Source organism: Megascapheus bottae, chromosome 1 (genome assembly GCF_031878675.1).
Source record: "Megascapheus bottae isolate mThoBot1 chromosome 1, mThoBot2.hap1, whole genome shotgun sequence".
NCBI lineage: Eukaryota > Metazoa > Chordata > Mammalia > Rodentia > Geomyidae > Megascapheus > Megascapheus bottae.
Genome location: NC_143509.1, coordinates 82,560,839 through 82,574,813, shown reverse-complemented (window position 1 = coordinate 82,574,813; position 13,975 = coordinate 82,560,839). Strand labels below are relative to the sequence as shown.

The window sequence follows — 13,975 nt, the reverse complement described above, 5'->3', positions numbered from 1 at the left end:
TAATGAAACTTGTTTTAAAAAGAAATTTACTAGCTATTTCTTAGTCATTAACTCATTTAGTAAAAAGCAGATAGGAATAAGAGAACAGACCGTCATCTTCTTCCATGTAGTGATTTAAAAAATATTTAAATTATTTCTTGAAAAAAGTTTTTTTGATCGTGGGGCTTGAACTTTGGGCCTGGGTGCTATCCCTGAGCTCTTCAGCTTAAGGTTACTGCCCTACCCATGGAGCCACAGCCTCACTAGCCCCACTTCCCCTTTTCTAGTGATTAACTGGAGATAAGAGTCTCAAGGTCTTTAGTTGTTGGACTGGCTTTGACCCTTAATCCTCAGATCTTAGCCTCCTGAGTAGCTAGGATTATAGGCCTGACCACCATGCCCAGCTATTTCTTGAATTTTTATCAAGAGTTTTTGTTTAATAAAAATCTTCCTGAAAATATATTTATATATTCAATAACAATGTAGCTACAATAATAGTCTGTTAAAAATATTCATGTTATAATTTTCAATTTTAAATTCAAAATAAGAAGCCAAAAATTAAAAGAGACCTTTAATATTAACCACAAGGCAAAAGGGAGACAATATTGTATTTGCTGGAGTATAGTGGATTTTTGTTTTGCTTTTTTTGTTCTTGGTACTTATGCTTGAACTCAGGGCCTGTGTGCTATCTTGGAGTATTTTTTCTCATGGCTAAGGCTCTTCCACTTGAACCATAGTTCCATTTTTGGCTTTTTTTGGGGGGGAGGAGTTGGGGGAAGTTAATTGGAGATAAAAAGTTCAAAGTCTTTTTTGCCCTGGCTAGCTATGAACCAGGTTCCTCAGATCTTAGTCTTCTGAGTAGTTAGATTATAGGCATGAGCCACGCACCCAGCTGGATTGTGGTTTTGTAGAAGTAAACGGAAAGATAACTGTTAAAAAGCAAATGCTCAAAACAAGTTATACAAATTAAAGAGCTGATTATCCAAAAATACAGAAGGAAAACAAATAACTGTACAACTCAATTAAAAACACCACATGAAACAAAGCTATTTCGGACAACTAGAAAGAGGGCAACATCAATTAGCATTTCTTTAGTCATGTAGATATGCTTGAGTTCTCTATCTTATTATAACTGTGGTTTTAAGGCTTTAATACCCCATTTCATTTAATGACAAAGCTATAATAGTATATACAAATCTTTAACTCAGTTGAAATTTGTAGATTTGTTAAGCCTTTAATATATCAAAGAGTAATCGAACATAAGTGGAAAGTAACTCATCACAATCAGCTCTGAAACTGTAAATCTAAACACTGAGAAAGATAAATGCTGTAAGTAATTAACTGCTTTAAGTAGGTGACTTTGAATTTGAAAAACTGAAAGTTTATTGAAAAGATAGGAATAAGGAAAGAATTCTAAGCAATCCACTAGACAGAGGAATCATGAAGATCAGAACACTTAGGTTAAACATTTTTCTTTCAAAAAGAAAACTGAGGGCCTGGATTTAGGCCTAGCGGTAGAGTGCTTGCCTAGCAAGCAGGAAGACCTCAGTTGATTCCTCCTCTGTATCACATACATACATAGAAAAAAGCCAGAAGTGGTACTGTGGCTCAAATGGTAGAGTTGTAGTCTAGAGAAAAAAAAAAAGTCCAAGGACAGTGCTCAGGCTTTGAGTTCAAGCCCGAGGACTGGCAAAAAAAAAAAAAAAAAAAAAGGAAACTGAAAGGTTCTTGAGCCAAAAGTAAATCAGATTACTAATCATATTTGTTTAAATACTAAATATCATGGACAGATAATAGGGAGATATGACTATATAAATCACAGACTACACCTGGGTTTGTTCTCACTTTTACTAGTGTTTTCTTGGCTTCTTATTGTTTTCTGAATCTTCTAGCTCTCCATATTTCCCCTTACTATATGCCTTCTATAATTCTCATTGCTATTTTCATTTTCAACTTTGAAAATTCACTGTTAATTTAAAAAAATATATCATGGGTTAGATGTTTTCTAGGTAGATAAAAATTCATAACATAAAAAAGACAAATCAAATGACAAGGAACAAAGGGCCAAATGATACTCCAATTCATTACAAACAAAAGAAGGAAATGATGTTTATTTAATAATTTAAAAGAATGCATTCCTGATATCAAAATAAAAGCCCTATTGATTTCTATCATTGAACTATTTCACCTATTTTATATTTTACTAAGAGCAGGAATAAAACTACCATATATATTTTTAATCCAGCTAAATGTCTATTTTTGAAATCAGTGCTTCATAAGAAAAACACCAAATACCCCAAATATCATACTTATAAGAAATTAAATTTATATTGCTTTCAAAGTAATTTGCCATTATATGATTTTACGAAATATCACTAAGTAGTTGTATAAAGGGATTGCCATTTAATAAGCACTTTGGGAATATAATACATCTTGTCCAATGTTCACATTCTAACCATCCTTCCCAATTCACCCCTGTTCCTTCACTTTTTTTTTTTTTTAATTTGCCAGGTATACACTAAATCTTGTAGTGAGTCATTTTCTTCAGGATAGAACTCTTAGTAAGGTTATGCTTATTTATATTTTCCTTCACAAAAGCAAAACCTGATTCTATAATTGTAAAAATACTTAAATGATTTTGGATTATAGAAAGAAAAAAAATAGTGATTTTTATTTCAGGGATACTCAGACCTTAAAAGCAAGCTATGGAATCCTCAAAAGTGGAAGTACACTTCATTGTTTTGACCCCAGTTCCAACAGTTTCACTGACAATGAAAATATTATATCATTCACTAGTGAATTACTTCATTGAATCTAAAATATGGAGGGCAGGAACAAGTTTAAGGAGTATATCACAAGTGAAAATACAGAATAATATATCTAATAATACTCCCATAGTTTTCACATTCATCCTCATCAGTTCTACTTTTCAATCTTTGATGAATCAGAAAGAAGCGAAGTTATAAAGAATTCCAATTCACAGCTGTATTAAAAATACTGCTCAGGGTATCTCTAGTAATAAATGAACTGATGCTTCTCAATTGAATGGTTTGCCTTGAATCAAAGAATGAAAACACCTAAAAAAAGGATACAATAAAAAAGGCAACATCTATCCATTTGTAAGGAAATGGAAAGACTTAGAAAAAAATCATATTAAGTGAAGTAAGCCAGACTCAAAGGAACATAGGCTCAATGGTTTTCCTCATTTGCCATAATCAGTAGAAACCTTGGACTCTTCTAGCAGAGATTTGCAATAGAGCAAAACCTAGATACATAAGGCCATATAGTATGAAGCTAAATAAAAGGACCTCTAGGATATAGAATCAAAAGCCATATAATGAGTGATTGTTGTCCTTAATGTACTATGTTATCTCTCATCTCCTTTGCTGTCCCTTGGTTATCTCATATTGTTACAGTATTTCACTTTGTTATCTGATACATTGGATATATGTGTATTTGGTTATTTAAAATTGGATAGGAAAGGGGGGAAAACAAGATGAGGTTGAGGGTGGGGGGAGGGAAATGGGGACCAAGATATGAGAAAGGGTATCAATATATGTGAAGTAATGCACCTTCCATCTGATGAATGTAACCCTTCTATTAATTAAAATAAAAAAATATATATGGAAAAAAAAAGGCAATTTACTCTTCCTACCACAAAATGCCATCAGACAGCCCATAACTCAGTTGATATATTCACTTGATTAGAGTTGCACAAAAATATAAAGCAGAATTTAAAACAACCACATTACTTTCATGGACTTCAGATTTATTCTCTTAACTATGACTTACAAACAACTGAAAAGCTTAATACACAAACAATTGAGAGTTAGTGGCTAATTTGCAGATAATTAGCCCAACAAAAATACAGCAACAAAATCATGATACCTCAACTGTCAACTTGAAAAGTTGAGAATAAATTATTTTAGTCATGTTTTATTATTTAAACTATTAATTTTCTTAATCCATTCATCTACTGAGGGAAATCTAGGTTGATTCCATATCTTAGCTAGGGTGAATGATGCTGCAGTGAACATGGTTGTGCTAATAGCTTTAGTATGCCCTTGTTTGTGGTCACTTATATAAATAGCTGGGGTGGGATTGCTGGATTGCAGCAGAGCTTTTTAGCCATTTGAGAAACCCCATATTGCTTTCCAGTGTGTTTGAACAAGTTTACATTTCCACTAACAGTGTAATAGCATTCCTTTTTGGCCACATCCCCAGAACATCTGCTGTTATTTAGTTTCTTGATAATGGCTATTCTAAGTGGGGTGAGGTGAAATCTCAATGTTCTTTTGATTTCCATTTCCTTTATGTTGCTATTTTTATTTCCTGTTCAGAGAAGTCTCTTGTGAAGTCTTTAAGCCACTTATTAATAGAGTGTTTCTGGAGGATTTGTTTTTGTGTTTTTTGTTTGTTTATGTTTTGAGCTCTTAGTACATTTCAGATATGAGGCCCTTGTCCCTTATATAGCTAGTGAAGATCTTCCTCTAATCTATGGGCTTTCTACTTATCTTGCTACCTGTGTCTTTTGTCATGCAGAACTCTGCAATTTAATGCAATTCTATTCATCCAAACTTTCTTTAATTTGTTTTGTTTCTAAGTCTCAGCTCAAATGTCCTTCAGTAGATGAATGGATCAAGAAAATGTGGTATATAGCTACCATGGAATTCTATGCTTCCATCAGAAAGAATGACATTGACTCATTTGTAAGGAAATGGAAAGATCTGGAAAAAAATCATATTAAGTGAAACAAGCCGGACCAAAAGACATTTAGGTTCTATGGTTTCCTTCATTTCTAGTAATTAATGAATATTTAAGATATTTCAAGCAGAGAATGACAATAGCTCAATAGCTATGTAAATGTGACCACATAGAATGATGCTAATTAAAATGAACTCCAAATATGGAAACAAGAGGTTTTTTTGTTGTTGTTTTGAGTGTACTATCTGCAGTTATTTCTTTTGTCTTTTGTTTTTCCCACCATTGATTTATCCCATTGGGACAGAAATAAAAACCAGTAACATTTGTCTTGTATGTAAGTTTACCTGATTTGGGTATGGGAAGGGAAATGGCAGAAATGGTGAAACAAAGTACAAAGGTTGATCAAATAAAACAGTGATACTCACTAGCCACTATGTTGGAAATGTATTTTACAATTTGGTGGGGGAGGGGAATTGAGGGAATGTGAGAAAAAAGAATGATGCTAAATGAAAGGACCCCCAGGATAAAGAAGCAAAAGCCATTTAACGAGTGATTGTTGTCCTTAATGTACTATGTTATCTCTCATCTCCTTTGCTGTCCCTTGGTTATCTCATATTGTTACAGTATTTCACCTGGTTATCTGATATATTGTATATATGCGTATTTGGTTATTTGAATTCAGATAGGGAAAGGGGAAAACAAGATGAGGGGCGGGGTTGGAGGGAGGGAAATGTGGACCAAGACATGAGAAAGGGTATCAATGTGTGTGAAGTAATGTACCTTCTAGCTGGTGAACCTAATGTAACCCTTCTATTAATTACAATAAAAAATATATGAAAAAAAGGGAAGAGGTAACAATGTTCAAAGAATTGTACTCATTTCCTAACTTATGTAAGTGTAACCCCCCTGTACATCACCATTACAATAAAATGAAAAATTAAAATTAAGAACATAAAAATACTAATACATAATTGGGGAACTAATGTTGACAATTGATTAATTTGCTCACTGTAATTTAATTTTCATAAAGCATACAACATACTAAATATTTGGAAGAAGATGTTGAAATGAATCTGACATTCTTTTGCTTGTTAGGCACTTTAAATATGTAAATCACAGGTATCTAGAGAGAAGCTGAAAGCATTGACAATATATACATATAAGAATTTCTGGCAATCAAGCTAATCAGGACTGTAGTTGGTTTGGATGTTTAAAATATTCAACCTATAATCAAGTAATGAGGACCTATTACAGAAAGTTTTGTCACACACAGATATTCTTAATATTAAGGCTGTAGAAAATATCCTTACAATCAAAAACAGTTGATTGTCTCACATTCTGCCAATAAACTTTGTAATGAAATAAAACATAGCCAAATTGTCTTGGCAAGAAAGTATAATCAGTTATAATGACAATTATTTAATGAAATTACATTTTGTAATCCAAGCCTATTTTGTAAATTTTCTGTTTATTTGTGGTTCAGAACAGCCTCTGAGAGTTTCAAAACACACAGACTGATTCTTCAGATATTGTTAAACTACTAGAAGTTATTATTAAACAATTGCAAAATTTCTAAAATATGAAAAGATGGCATGATTTTTCTTATCTATTTTCATGGTCACTGAGGCATAAGTACTATGAAAAGTATGTCATAAAACCATGAAGCAAAATCTTCAGTGTTTTTAATATGGGTTTCAACTGGGATACATGAAGATAGTTGCTTTTTAATTAAAAAAAAACAAGGACAGTTAAATATAAATTGTATTTATGATCCCGATAAATTTTTCTAGCAACTGGAATATTTATTTTTCAAGTGCTTCTTCAAAAATATGAGCACAATTTGAATGCCTCAAATTAAGAATTTAAACAATACATATTTTTCTAAAGTAGCATGGAATTTCATTACTTGTGCAGGCCACATATGTGTTTTAAAATATGATTAATGGAAGTTGAAGACATTATATATTAATAATAAATACACAATAAACATTTTAACTAAATTAAAGGTATAATAGAGGGGATGCATATTATAAATACTAACAAAATATATTCAGTTACAAGAATGATTAAAAATACAAAGCAAAACTATTCAATACTAGCTACTCATGAGGCTCAGATCTGGGGATTCAGATTTAAAGGCAGACCAGGCAAGAAAGTCTTTAAGGCTTTTATTACCTATTTATTCAAAAAAGACTGGAAGTAGAGGAATGGCTCAAGGCAGGGGGGGGCGGTGAGGCAGTCTTGAGCAAAAAGCTGAGGGACAGCATCCAGGCCAAGTTCAATCCTAAGTACCTGTATATGTATTTGCAGGATATATTGCTGAAGTATTAAAAAGTAACTGTTTATCCTTATAGGAGGGTGAATGGAAGAGCTAAATTTCTTACAAGATTCATGAAGGTTGAGATATGTATCCTAATTGTACATATCATGGGAAAATTAACATGAAGTTCACAGTTTTCCTGAATAGTGTATACATTAAAGTCAGTAATTAGGCTACTAGTACATAGTCTTTAACTGTAGACTCTGGATGCAGAATCTATGCCCTGAATGATTTTTATTCACTTTAATCCAACTGATATTAACTAAATTAATCAATAACAGAAATCTTAAAAACTACAAACATATCTGAAGCAGTAAAACAACACATTTAAAACAATATACTCTAGTTAATAAGTACTGCTCAGACCAGATGTCAGTGGATCACACATGTAATCTGAACTAGTCAGGAAGTTTAAGTCTGAGGAGAGATTCAAAGCCAGCCCAACAGGAAAGTCTGACTTGTCACTCTCATCTCCAATAAAGTACTCAACAAAAGCTCGAAGTAGAGTTAAGGGCTCAAGTGGAAAAGAACTAGCCTTGAGTGAAATAAGCCAAGGGACTGAGTCCAAGCCCTGAGTTAGAGCCCCAATACCAGCACCTCCTATATGGACAGACAGACAGACAAAGTATATAGATAGATACAGATATATAGTAGACACACAGATACATTGCTATAAGAAATGGAAATCAAGACAAAAAATTACATCACCGAAATAAATAAAACATAAGCAATGGCAGTCAAAGCAATGGACACCTACAAAAGTATCTCAGTAATTAATGTGCGAGAGCTAATTTCAAGAAGGAAACTAAATAAATTACTTGGAATAGTCGAACAAAAATTATCTTCATCCCTTTTCCCTACAGGTTTTAATCCCTGCTTAGGGACCTTTTAGAACATGTTTACCACTAGAAAAAGTTAAATCCCTAAACTCTTTGCTAATCTTCCTTCCTCATTAATGAATGAATTTGCCTATTTAAGATTTTAACACACATGAGTATTCATGCAAACACATACCTCCATTTAAAAGGGAAAGTAGAATGTCCAGTTAGAATAAGTTCAAATGGTCTGTATATATAATGTACAGTGGAATATGGATGCTTATGATTAAATATTGAAAATTTTCCCAAACATTATCTAAATCTCTGGTGAGGACAATAAAAACAAGAAACTCTAAAAACACCAGTATCCTTAAGGATTATCAGCTTCTTTTTGTCTGTTCCTGTTATGAATTTTACATTTGCACATTGCTGCCTAGAATTTCAAAGGGTTCTTTAATGATTAATTTAACAATGCACCCATGTTGTTGAGATATTACTGAGATATTTTTTACACAGATGCATATATATGTATACATACACACACACACACACACACACACACACACACACACACACACACACACACACACCGGTATTAAGTAAAAGTCAATGGAAAAAACAGACCTCTCAAAATTCAGGAATGTTACAAATAAGGAAAGGGACAAATGTTGCCAAATGATTACTGTACTTTAGTATATGCTTGTCAATTTAAGGACCTAACCCACAGAACATATGAAAAGCAACAAGGTATGTGTGTTCAGAAAATCAAATTGCTGATTATCTGAAAGTCAAAATGAATTTAAAGAACTTAAATATACATACATGTATTAAGCATGATATATAATATATATTAAGTGCTAGACTTTGCTCTGAGGGCTTTCCTGGATTCGTTATATGTGATTCACATAACTACCCTCAGGACTCCACATATTACAAGGGCTGGCAAACTTTTCATATATGAAGCTAGAAATAAATATCACAATCTTCATAGGATATGTAAGATCTCACACTTTGTCCCAATCCATCAAACTTTCTATTGTAGACTAAGAGAGAGCATAGAAAAATATGTAATGGAATATATATGAAATGGATATTCCTGAATTTCAATTAAAAATCATTCATAGTAATTTCCATGAAGGATACAGGTAAGGGAAAAAGAAAGATGTAAATGAAAGAAAGAGAATTAAAAAATTACAAATGGAAATGTCCAGAAAACAATAGATATAAACAACATTTCTATATAAACAACTATTTCTATAGAATATTAACTCATTTTCTCATAACTAGGCTTTTTCTAATTACTATGATGTCAAATCACATATCAAGCCTATTGATTCAAATTTTTCCTTACTTTTTCCTTAGAGCAAAAGCAATGCTGTTCTTGATGTGCCTACCTCTTCCCGTTACCATCAAAGCACACAATTCTTTGACCTCTGATTTAACAAGTTAATCAACGAATTATTTCAAAGATGTTTTGTTTTATATACTTGTTAGTCTGTGGAAATTGACTGAAAATAAACTGAAAAACATATCACTTTTAAAGATGAAAGAGAGGAAGATCTAGTTGGAGACAAATGTTTGCTTATGAAAAACTTTGTCATGTTTATTGATAAAAGACCTACATTTGTTTCTCATAATTCATAAACACTTCATAAGGAAAAAATCTTTGAAGTTTACTGATCTTATTAAGGCAAGAAAAGAGAAAATGATTTTGAAAAATGGGCGATGGTATTATATATTCATGGGGGGGTTATGTGTGTATGTGTTTTTTATTTTTTATTTTTTGTAGATAAATGGGTTATGGCCCAACCAACTCAGAAATGCTGTCAACATGGTGGCTGCCCAAAGCAGAAAACAATAGCTGTGTAAAACGCCAAAGCATTTTTATATCACTTGTGATTACAGGAGCATATACTTCAAATGAACTATGCCATTCTCCTGTTCAATGGTTCCACTGTGGAACCTTACTGGATTGGAGATCAGGCGGGTGTTTTCAAGTTCAGCTTGAGAATTTGGAAGAACTGGATTGCTGAAAACTGGTAAGCTGCCAGTTTAGCTTATAAAAAAAATAATTAAAGTGGTCTGCCACTCTAACAAAAATCTTCATTCTCTAACCACAGCAGGAGGTTTTATATAATGATCTTCTTTCAGAATTGGATTTAAATTAAAATGACTGATTTCAAGATTTTGACCAAATGTTTGCCAAGAATTTGTAAAAAGCAAATTATCTCCATAGTACTCTTGATGGATATTTAAAAATATACTGTCCCTAAAGAATTCTGTCTCCATCTATACTTTTCTCCAAATTATTCAACTGTTTGAATACAGAACAACTGAAGTCTTAACACACTATAAATATTTTGAAGCAACTGGAAATTTTAAGTGCAAAACAGCAAAGAAGAATGTAGAAATGCATTTCTATACTGGACAATGAAGAAGATTTCTGACTAAAATATAACATGAAAAGTCAGAATTTGTCTGGTATATTACATTCAGCTCAGACTGTCACATTTAAGAGGGATACAGAAAACTTCAAGTTTGTTAATAAATAAGAATCTGAAACCATGTAATGCAATAGGAAAAACAATTGGGGGAAAATGAAAATACACTCTCTGGAAATAGAAACTACCACAGGGTATAAAACTCAACTGCACACTACATAGAAAAATGATTGGATCTGCTTTGTGAGCTTCCATGGGTAACAAATTGATAGACAGACTTTGAACTCAATATAAAAAATATGGAAAAGGTTACCTCATAAAGCAAGTTTCAAACTAGAGATATTCAAGGTAGGGAGAATTAGGAATTATGAAGAAATACTAAGAATTACACTATGACATTGAGTCCTTTCAAGTCTTAACTTTTCTAGAATGAGAAAACTGTACAACTGGACAGATTCCAGACTTATAAGAAGAGAATTTCAGGGAAAAATAAATAGCAGCATAGGTTCACAACAGTGCATTGTGACTGGAATTCATGTAACAACAGCATTACTTACAAATGCTTCCTTGAAGGAAAATGAGCAGATAGAAACAATCGTGCAAAGTTTAAATGAGTAAAAATGAAGATAACCAGATAAATTATAGTTAAATAAATATTATGAGGAAAGGGCAGGGATATGTATGAGTGACAACTAAAAAGCAAATAAGCCCCCAAATCATCAATCTTAATGAAATATATTAATCATTTCTAATTCAGAAATGGTGGACAGAAATATAGTTCATGAATTGAAACCTGTTAAGCATGGGAACAGTTAGGCACTTACACAAGAATGGTTCATATTTACACTATCAAAAATATACTTTCTAAAACCTTCTTTCAGTGTTAATTTAAAGATTATTTAAAACCTCTTAAAATTACTTAATATATTCATTGAGCCTTAAGAATTAAGATAAATTGCTAGGTGTGGTGGCTTATGACTGCAATTCTAGTTATTCAGGAGACTAAGATTTGAGGATCCCGTTTTAAAGCCAGCCTAGGCACTAAAGTCCATGAGACTCTTATCAACAATTAACAACCAGAAAATCAGAAGTGGTGCTGTGGCTCAAGGGGTAGGGTGGTAGCCTTGAGATGAAGAGCTCAGGGACCAGGGACAGCACAAAGGCTGACCAAAAGCAAACAAACAAACAAAAACTTAATTATTTAAAATAAGTCATAAATTACTTTAGAAATAAAAGACATTATGTGTATCAATAGATTGTCCCCTGTGTTGGATGAATTATGTTCTGAAAATCATCCATTCATGAAAGGACCTCTGGATTGTTTTTCTTTTTTGAGTTATTATTATCAATAAAGTTCCTATGAGGATTCATGAAGGAGGTTTTCAAGTAGTAAATAGTAGTTTTAATTTACCCAGTTGCATAAATACAGGATAAATAGTAATTGGAAACCCTTACAACGTAACACTGTACTGTTATGCACCATGATTCTGAAATAAGTCCACCAGAAATGATTCAATTTTCTTGAATCTTCACAGGTGTTTGATGTAGTCACTGCTTTTTATGGTACCCACAGTTATAAGTTATTATATCATTGTATTTTCTTTTGTATGTATGGTGTGCAATATATTTTTATTCACTTATTGATCATTTATATATTCAGTTTTCCAATAATTTTCTAATAAGTATTCCATTGCTTTCTTAATAAAGTGTTAACAAACTTTTATGCATGATAGATTGGTACCATTGTTGAAGATGTGGTTTATGACTTTTGTTACAGTTTATAGCTTGTTATTTTAAGATAATCAAAACCCACAATTTTGATTTTTTTTTCCATCTTCCCATGTCTAATTTGTAAATGTAGAGTTTTTCTTTTACTAATTTTATGTCTGTTTGTTGCTGTTGTTGTTGTTGTTGTGTTTTTCTTTGCTTTGCTTTTTAGTTTTTTTGGTCAGTCTTAGGGTTTGAACATGGGGCCTGGACACTATCCCTGAGCTTTTTCTGCTCAAGTCTAGCACTTTACCACTTTGAGTTACAGCGTTACTTCCAGTTTTCTGGCTGTCAATTGGAGATAGAGTCTCAAAGACTTTCTTGACCAGACTGGGTTTAAATCATAATTCTCAGACCTCAGCTTCAGAGTAGCTAAGATTACAGGCCTGGGCCACAAGCACCTAGATTTATTTAGTAACATTTTTTTTTTTTGGTGGGTCATGGGACTTGAACTTTGGGCCTGGGCATTGTCCTTGAGCTCTTCAGCCCAAGGTTACTGCCCTACCCCTTGAGCCACAGTGCCCCTTCCAGTTTTCTGGTGGTTAATTGGAGATAAGAGTCTTATGGATTTTTAGTGCTAAGGCTGGCTTTGAACTGCGATCCTCAGATCTCAGCCTCCTGAGTAGCTAGCATTATAGGCATAAATCAGCACACAAGGCTTATAGTATCTTTGATATCTATAGAATTTCATAGAAACAGAAATTTCTTACATTTATCCATATTTTATTATTTCTACTTCCTATATTCCTCCCTGAAAATGTTTCTTTCAGCACTTATTTCTGGTTCAGATTTTCTTTATTTCATCTGAGAATATCTTAATTTACTTTCATTCCAAAAGGATGTTTGTACTAGTTAATATCTTAATGCATGGTTTAATGCATAGCACAGTTATACCTCTAGAACTAATTATTTTATATCTAAAAACCCAGTGATAATACTTACATTATAAAATGTTACAACAGTAACAATTTTTAGAAGGCTTGTACATAATTATATACTATGAAAAATGGTACACAGAAGTATATGTATAGAGAGAAGTTAGGCTAGTTAAGTGCACAAAGCCCTTCTTACTCCACACTCCTTGTTTTTAAAAAGTAGGAGTGAAAAGGATCATTTAATCATGTTAACTTTTAGAAATCACACAGAAGAATAAGCTTTGATAGCAGTAAGACATTCTTTGGCCTTTAAGCTTCTAAACTAACTTATTATTATATTAGATAAATTGTCCATGAAGTTTTCTTTTTCTTTTTTAAATTTTATTATCTCTAAGCAGTTGTACAAATGGGTTTCAATTCACTGTGTCAATTTAAAAGTACAATACATCTTGATCGGTATCACCCCTTTCATCATCCTCCAAGAATTTATTATAACTACAAAACACTACATAAGATACTCAAAGACATGCTGTCCTTGTATATTTCTAAGGCAAAACTTCCATTAATTAAAATAACACAGTCTTTTCCCTTCCAAAAGGAACTGTATTCATATCCATTCTTTACTCCTTCATCATTCAATATTATTTAGTGGAATACTTCCTGCCTTAAAGGAAATTGGCTTTTGATTGCTCTATCAGCAACCAACTACCTCATTGCTCTACTTCCCCTTAAAATACATGCCTTTTTAAAAGTTACCTGTTTTCCCTGCATTCACTTGCTTACTCCTCATTTTCTTTGAAACATACCTGAACTAAAATTTCACCCACTAAATTCCATCAAAATGGTTTCAAGACTAAGTGATCAGTAGGCCAATGCTCAATTCTCATCTAATTTTATTCAGCAGATGCAAATAGTACTGCTAAGAACTACCTCATTCTTTTTTTTTTTTTTTTTTTTGGCAGTCCTGGGCTTGAGCTCAGGGCCTGAGCACTGTCCTTGGACTTTCTCAAGGCTAGAGCTCTACCATTTGAGCCTCAGCACCACTTCCGGCTTTTTTCTATATATGTGGTA

General features: G+C 32.7%; 1 protein-coding gene across 2 annotated transcripts in view; it reads right to left on the bottom strand.

Annotated features, from left to right (window-relative positions):
• The window catches only part of Gbe1 (1,4-alpha-glucan branching enzyme 1), a 210,950-nt gene that overhangs the window by 62,479 nt on the left and 134,496 nt on the right, over window positions 1-13,975 (bottom strand). The gene's annotated exons all lie outside the window — the stretch shown is intronic.